The sequence below is a fragment of the Athene cunicularia genome, unplaced genomic scaffold, assembly GCF_003259725.1.
Source record: "Athene cunicularia isolate RWA unplaced genomic scaffold, athCun1 SCF_12, whole genome shotgun sequence".
Taxonomy (NCBI): domain Eukaryota; kingdom Metazoa; phylum Chordata; class Aves; order Strigiformes; family Strigidae; genus Athene; species Athene cunicularia.
In genome coordinates, this window is record NW_020799178.1 from 19,853 (window position 1) to 27,999 (window position 8,147).

Below are 8,147 nucleotides of genomic sequence, written 5' to 3' on the forward strand. Positions count from 1 at the left end.
TCCCTGTGCCCCCTGTGTCCCCATGCCCCACACTGTCTTCACATCCCCATACCCCCCATGGTCCCTCTGCCCCACACTGTCCCCCTGACCCACAGGTGATGACCTTCAGCCCCAGCCCTGTGCCCACGGCCACATCCCCTGGCACCGGCACTATCCCCAGTGTCCAGCCTGTGGTCAAACTGGCGCCAGCCACACCCACGGCCCCCAGTGCCACTGTCACCAGCAGCATCCACAAGTACAGCATGGTGTCCCTGTCCCCCACCAGTGACAGCCAGGCAGCCCCTGCAAGCAAACATGTTCAAATCAAACCGCAGCTTCTTTGCTCTAAGTTTTAGTTGCCTTTAAACCCTCACTCAGCCCTTCTGTCGTCCCCCCTGCACCAGCCGCTGCTCCAGCCCCGTTCCTGCTCTGCTCCCGCTGTCGCTGGGGACGTGGATGTCAGTACGTTTGCACGGGTGGCGTGGAAGGGCCCAGGAAACCTGAGGGATTGGAATTCTCCTCTTTCTGGGTCATCCCCCAGACAAACCACCTCTGCAGCAGGACACAGGACAGCGTTTCTGAAGTGCTTTGGCAGTCTCAGGCAGGAGGGCAGCTTCCCCTGAGGCTGTAAATGTTTGAACCCGTGTTTAACCCCACCTGGACAGCCAAGAGTCCCGAATGCAGGCAGCGGTACCCCCAAGTGCAATGCAGCTCCAGCTGGGACAGACACAGCAGGAGGCACGTCTGCTTGCGTCAGGGGAAGGACCCAGCTCGCAGCAAGAGGCTGGGAAATCCTAAATAGGGGCTGGCAGGGAGAGACATCAAGACATGTGATGGACACGTCAGACATCTCACCACGATGCACGGTGAGACAAGCGATAGAAGGGAAGGGTTCCACAGGGAGGAGGCCAGTCCCTGAGGATGGATGCAGGTGGGTCTGTGGGGGTGGGATGGGCAGGCAGGGAACTGGGACACAGCGGGCTCAGCAAGTCCCTCACCACGGAGATCGTTTTGTGCTTGCCCTGCTCCTCTTGACTCGATTTTCTGCAGCTGTTAGAGACCTGGGATGAGGACTCACAGATCCTACACCCACAGGTACTCATTTCCTGGGCGGTGCAGCACCGAGTGGTGGCAGGACAGTCTGAACCACAGATGAGCTGCTCCCCCCCACACACATCCCAGGGCAAAGCAGGCAGGGATGCAGGCAGGGCATACAAATACATCCCTGCCAGGCTGCTCCTTGGCAGCAACAGAGGGGTCTCAAATGGAATGGCCCACACCCTGAACATAACTTTTAAAAATAAGTTAATTTCCTTGGATCCTAATTCAATTAGGCAGCAAGTCCTAGCTCGGGGCGTTTGCCCAGGCACTGTCTGGCATTACAGCAGCCTGGCCTGCGAGCCCCGGCACCCGCCGGGAAAGCGCGGGGCGAGGTGGCTGTTGGCGATTTGAGGAGCATGTGCAGGGGGTGCAGCTCGAGGGAAGGTACAGCCTTGGTCCCGTTGGGAGGCTCGTGCCCTTTTGCTGCGAGCGTCTGCACAAGGAGGCACGTGCTGGTGAAACAGCCCCCGAACATCAAGCGCAGCTGTAACGGGTACGGCGGCAGCGCTGGCTCCAGGTCAGAGTAAACATCAGCAAAGAACGCGATAAAGGCAGCTGGCAGGCTCTCGGTGCTGCAGGGAGGGGTTTCTCCCCCACCCCTGCTCTCTCCCTCGCACTCCCCAGACCGCGCTGGGCCGGCGGGGTCTCACCTGCAGCCTTGGCTGGGGCACAACAGCTCTGCGCAGCCCGGGTGGGCTCGGGCTCAGCTCAGGCTGCCCACAGACACCAGAGAAGGGGCTTCGTAAGGAGGGGTGTGCACAGTGGGACTGGGGACCAGGCAGCGCAGAAACCAGCCCCACAAAAACCTGTCATTGCAACTGCCTTGGCAAGGCACTCCAAGCTTTGCAAAATCTGGATGGGTTTGGGGCAGGGGGAATAGGGGAAGGCTGAGGAAAAAGCACTAGAAAATATCAGGTTTCGACACTCACAGTCTTGTGTTATTGCCCGTTTGATGCTACTTTTGATTGAAAAATATTTTGAGGTCTGACCCAAACCTCACTCTTGCCTGAAGAGCCAAAGTCAACATAAAGTTCTGTGAGCTGCTCAAAGGGAAACATTTAAAATTACAGAATTTAAAAATAAAAGCAGCCTTCTTTTTTCCTAGCTTTGCCTTTTCCTTCACAGGGACTTTCAACTCTTTTTGCTCTTTTCCTTATGAAACAAAGTCACATTTGCAGGTCTCAATCTTCCTGCCACACCACTCACAGCTTAAGCTTAAACTTAAACCCCGCTCCCAAGCGGCACGGCAGCACCCAAACCCACTCTTCTCCCACTCCAGAGTATCCTCATCCCAGGGAGAAGACCCTGGGAGACATTTCTATGTAAAATCATTCCTTCCGGAGCCAAGCCAAACACCTTCCCATCTTGGCATGGTGTGCAAAGGCCAGCCAGGCTGTCAATAGCTGTTCAGGTAATGCTGGAAAAACCATGCATCAGGAGAAAACCAACATTTTCCCACAAAAAACCACAGACCTCCACCCCTTCCTCTGCTCAATTAAGGCAATGCTGCTAATTAGACTTCATCTCCCCTTCTCACACCCTTTCCTTGGCCAGCAGTTTTCTGGCCACCCTTGTGCAGCCCCTAGCCAGCCTTTCACTAAGTGAAAAAGCCTGTGAAAGGCATGAAATTGGGCAAGGGCAGGCTTGCAAGTACCTTCAGCTTCGGGATCTTGGCAACACATGTAATTTCAGCCAGAGTAACTCAAACCAAGAGAGACCTTTGCATAGGGCAGCATGTGTATGGGTGTTCAAGGCATCGGTGGCCCATCTTTGTGTTTGCTCTTGCTGTAGCTGCACGGAAGGGGAAAAGCCCTTTGTGTGCACGTGCATTTTTCTGCATCTGAGCGCCTCCGTACGGGCTTGCTAAAGCATCTCCCTGTGTGGATGTGTTTCAGGCTTACTGGGGGCTGTGAGCCTGTTTATTTGTGCCTGTTTATGTATCTGCGTTCTGGCTGTTTGCTGCTACAGGCTGCATTTCCCTCCACATGTGTCTGTGGCTACGTGCCTGATGGCGTAGAAGAGATTCCCCGTGGCTTTTTGGTGCCATTCCCAGGCAGCTCTGACAGCAAAAGGCACACTCTGCAATGGGAAATTCAACAGCAAGAGAAGAAGAGGGGAAGCACTGAGCATTTCCAGAGAAAAGCCACATGGGGAAACAAGTGCCCCTGAGGGTCTCTGATGGCTCTTCCAGGACACATGGATGGGAGCAGGGGGGGTGTTTGGGAAGGGGTGCTGGGGCTGCGCAAGGGGCACCCGTGGCCTAGCAGGGTGAAAGGGAAAGCCATGGGGAGGGAAACACTTTGCAGGTGCCCCACTGGATGGCTTCCAACCTGCATTTCATTCCTTCAGGGTTTTAAAGGGATGTTTCCCACTCACCCTTTTCTGGCATCTAAACCAAGAAGCATCTGGAGCAGTGAACCCGTCTGCCAGCATCTGCATGGCTCCCCAGCAAGCCATGCCCATGACACGGGTGTCCCACCGTGGGGTGGGATCTTCCCGATGGAAGGGTCCTCCAATTCCTCCCACAGTGTCTCCAAGCACAGCAGCTTCCAAGATAACCAACCCAGCTCTGCAGTTCAGACACTGAAACAAAGCAAGGACAGTCATACAGCGAGCTGTGACAACCCCAGGAGGTAAGTCCTTGGCACACCTCTGCTGCAGGAACCAATTCCTCCCGGTCTAACAGCAGGCCCAGCACCACCATCCTGCAGGCACCTCGCACTATCCCACCAGCTGCTCGAGCACCTCGGGATGACAGCCACAAGGCTCCACCAACCCAGAATGGCTCCTCACTTCCCAGGGGTCTGTCTGTGAACATCCCCTGGCCCTGAGGTCCTGCCCTCCTTCATTGCCACCATCTGTGGAACACCTGAGATGTATCTGCCCTCACTAATATTCATCATCCTTCAGTCTCCTCAGGAGCTTCCCTCTCCCTGTGCTGACAGGCTGGGCAGCTCTAATGGACCGACCAGAGGATTTCTGGTTAGATCGGGTGCCTAACGCTGGTCTCATGTGGCTCCTCCGTGCTGTATTCTGGGCTTGTCCACCACTCATGACCAAATTCCCCTTTTCTCGGTGCCTCTTTGCAAATGGGTGTGCAAAGCGTTCCCTCCTGCTTGCCTGCTCCCCCCAACCAAAGGCAGCAGAAGGCACCAGCATCCAGTGTGTGGGGGCTCAGCCCCATAACAGGGAGCAGATTCCCCTTTCACAAAGGGATTTGGCCCTTCTGAAGATCACCTAAAACACACAAGCTCAGTGTGTGTCTCCTGGCTGTTTCATTCCCCACCTTCACGACCTTGGAGGCAGCATTTCAATTCGGCTTCACCCAACCCTTCATCTGTCCCTGCTTCTCCGCAGCCTCTCGGGACTGAGGATGGTCCTGACCCTGGGAACAGGGCTGCAGGGAGCTGAGGGCTCTGCTCGCAACAGAAACACACGCCCTGCCCCCAGAATGGAGTGTTGCCCCGGTTGCTCAGGCAGGGGCTGCACCTGGGTATCTGGGCATCAGGCAGCATCTCTGGGATTTGATTAGAAGATCACGGTGACAGCTACAGAGCACAGGGCTGCTGGGTTAGCTCCGACAGTGCATGAAGAAATACCCAGAGGGGATTCGGTCTCTAGTGTCTATTCAGCAGAATTTTTCTGACTTGAAGTATGTTCTCCTTAAAAAAAAAAAAGACAAGAAAGAAAAATTAACAAAAATACAAACCCCTAAAGCACTTGTGTTGATTTTGCTGTGAAATTATTACTCCTCTGGAAAAGTTTCTGTATTTCAGTGCTGAAGTTCCAGCTCCAGCCCGAGCCCCTGATGTTCCCCCTCCCCAGGGTGAGTGCCCGGGGCCCTGTGAATCAGCAAAGCACCTGCCTCCTGGCAGGGTGTGGGGATGCGGCTGCAGCCCCGGGGAAGCGCTGCTCTCCCTCCCCCAGGATCCAGCCCCTCCTGCCCCCTCCTCCCCGCAGCCCCCAACACGGCTCTGGCCGTACCCCCCCGCCGAGCCCCCAGCCCTGCCCGCAGGATGGGGCCAAGAGCCGGGATTCCGGGAGCGCTCCCTGGGTCTCACCAGACCCCACAGATCTGACAGAAGGAGTTTGACAGCTGGTGCTATTCGGGTGCGAAAAGCTTTGCGGCAGCGCATGTCCCCCAAGCTAAAAATCCTGAGAGCTGAGAGCGCCCAGGCTCACGCTGCCGTGCGGGGCTGCGGCCGCACTGCTGCCGGCGGCGGGGGCTGACACCAGGCCCAGCTCTGCAGGGCAGATGAGACTGGTGGGGCGCGCAGCGTGCTGAGACTGGCAGACTGAGGTCAAGCCCAGGTGTGGCACACGGGCTGAAAACCGCTTTAGTCTGGGCTGGGGGAAAGCAATCGGAGAGGAGAGCAGCTGGGGGCGCGGTGCTGCCGGCTCCTGCCACGCCAGCTCTCCTCTCCCTCCCCTCGGCAAGTGGCACCCAAGGAAACTTCGTTTGCAAAGGCATCACCTCCAGTCCTCTTCGCACCGGCCGTGGGTGTTTGCCCCCAGCTCTGGACCCTCCCTGTGCCAGACGTGCTCACACCATGGACGGCTGCATGGGAAAGGGGCAGGGACTGATGCAGCCATGGGTGACAGTACAGGTTTACATAGACTAAAATCTCTTTCAACTTTCTACTCCGTCACTGAAGCAACAACTTTCTGAATCCCACCCCAACAGCCCGCCATCCACACGCTTGCCAGGACCCCCGTGAATGCCCAGGGACCTGCAGAGCCACTGGCAGCTTTGGGGCTGAGCTTGGGGACAGCCTTTCCCCTCCTGCACCCCCTTCCCAGCCCTTCCCACAGCCACCTCAGCCTCCCCATCATCACCTAGTCACTGCTCACTGTAAAGCTAGTCCTGGGAAAAAAAAAAAAGGAGTTATGAGACCTAGTTCCCAGCCAGACATTTTTAGTGAATTTTGATTTTATAAAATGAAAAATCCCAGAGATGCTAAAGCAGTCAATCCCTCTTCACACCGCATTCAGTGACCCACAGAGCAGGGAGAGCAGGTGCTCCATGTTCCTTTTTTTTTTTTTTTTTAAACACCATCCATTTAAGAATGGTGAAAGCTTGACCAACAGGCAGCACCAGCGTGGGCTGCCCGAGGTGCTGGCGTGCTGTTTCATTAGGGGATGGCTGCTCTGACCACAGCCTGGTACCACGAGCCCACACTGCAACCGGCGGGGACGAACAGCCAAGTTCAAAGCCATCCCGAGAAACCCCCCCGCTGCTGCGCCGCAGTGGGGCTGGAGGCGGGGGGATTTCCAGGTGTGTGGAGTAAAGCGCATGGCGCAGCAGGTGCTGCCTTTCATCTCCCAGATTAGAAAACAGCACTGGCACCCCAGGGAGCAGCAGGAAGCTTCCACTCAAACGGCAGTGAAAAACTTCCAGGGCTCAGCGTGGGGAAGAGAAAAACCAGTGGGAATGGCAGCTGAGCGGCAGGGGGCTGGCGTGAGGATGGGGACATGGGCTCAGCTGACGGAGGGACAGGGGGGGTTTCTGCACCTCCCACCCCGCTGTGGAGGAGAAACGTGCCCAAGCCCCACCAGTGCTCAGCCAAAATCCCACTGCTGCAGGCAAACCCGCCCCAGAACCACCTGAATAGGCAACTGGAGGAGAATTTGCAGGATCCTTAGCAGCAGTTCATGCTATAAAACCAGTCATGACCACAAACTGCTTCTGCTCTGTGCTTGTGTTTCAAGCTCCCTCTGCTCTCAGCTGCCCAAGAAGTGAGCAAAGCATTTCCAGCAAAGCACTTTTCCTGTGGGAAATCCCAGCTGGCTGCTGCGCGGGGTTAAGGCAGCTCTGTGTCAACAACCAAAGCAGCAGGTGGGGGAAATCATCAAGGCAAAATGTCTCACCCTGCTCCTCCTCCTCCAGGCTCTGGCTCCCACAGCCACTGTTTGGGAAGACAGAAACCCCCAGCCTGGACCCGGCTGCTGCTGGATTCACACCTTGCTCCCGCGGGACATGAGGCACCACCTGGGCTTAAAACAGAAACAATAAGGTGTGGGGGCTCTTTTTTTCTTTTAATAATGGTAGCAGAAGAGATCTTTCCTTTTGCTTCTCCTGGGGAGCAAGAAAGTATGAGCACCCCAGGTGAAACACTGGCTAGTTTGGGGCTTTCCTGGATTTTGGGATCATGCTCCAGCTGGATGCAGGAGCTCTCCATCTCCACACCCCCCCACAGGGCTGAGACTGAGGTCAGTGAAACCCGGTGATATCTAGATGGGACAGACTGAGTGATGGAGCTGAATCACGGTCCGTGTTGGATGGCGGGGTCCGTGCGGCGTCCCAGCTCGCCTGCCCGCACTGCTCCAGCTCCCAGTTTCAGAGGTGAGCTCTGGTGCTGCTGCTGCTGGGAGCACAGAAGAAATAAACTGGGGTTAAAACTTTTTACACATGGGCCCTGTGTCAGCAGGAGCCAACGCAGAGCTGGAGGAGTACCCCAGAGCCCCGTGTGCAGAGCACCCCCCAACCACCATAAAGGGAATGCTGTCAAAACCTTGAGGTAGTAAGCAATGAAATTAGTAAATGAAACAAATCCTGCACTAATGAGGAGAGAAGCAAGTACAGGAATGGGAACTGCGTGTTCTCCCCCTGCTTACATCACGTTTGACCATGAGCCTTTATACACTGCCTGAAAATTGACTGACTTTTCTTCAGTGAATCCCAGTGAGAAGATAATTACTTTTTTTTCTTAATTAAAAAACCCCGGGTCTCTTCTGCAATGTCAGCTCCACTTGAAACTGAGGGCAGCTCGTCCCTGGGAAGGCGGAGGGGGATCTACTCACCAGGCACCCTCCTGAAGAAGACAACACATCTGGCTGTACGACCGCTGCTGGAAACCAGGCAGCAGCGAGCTCCACCAGCAGCACAGGGCTCTGGATCAGGGAGGTCAAGGGTCAGGTTGAAGGAGTCAGGACCTCAGATTAGGACTGTCAGAAGTAAAATAAAATCCCCCAGATGTTTTTTTTTATTCTATATTACTTTTTCTTTTTCCTAACTACTCAAAAACACTCTACTCGACCTGCAACAAAAACACAACACATTGTGTCTG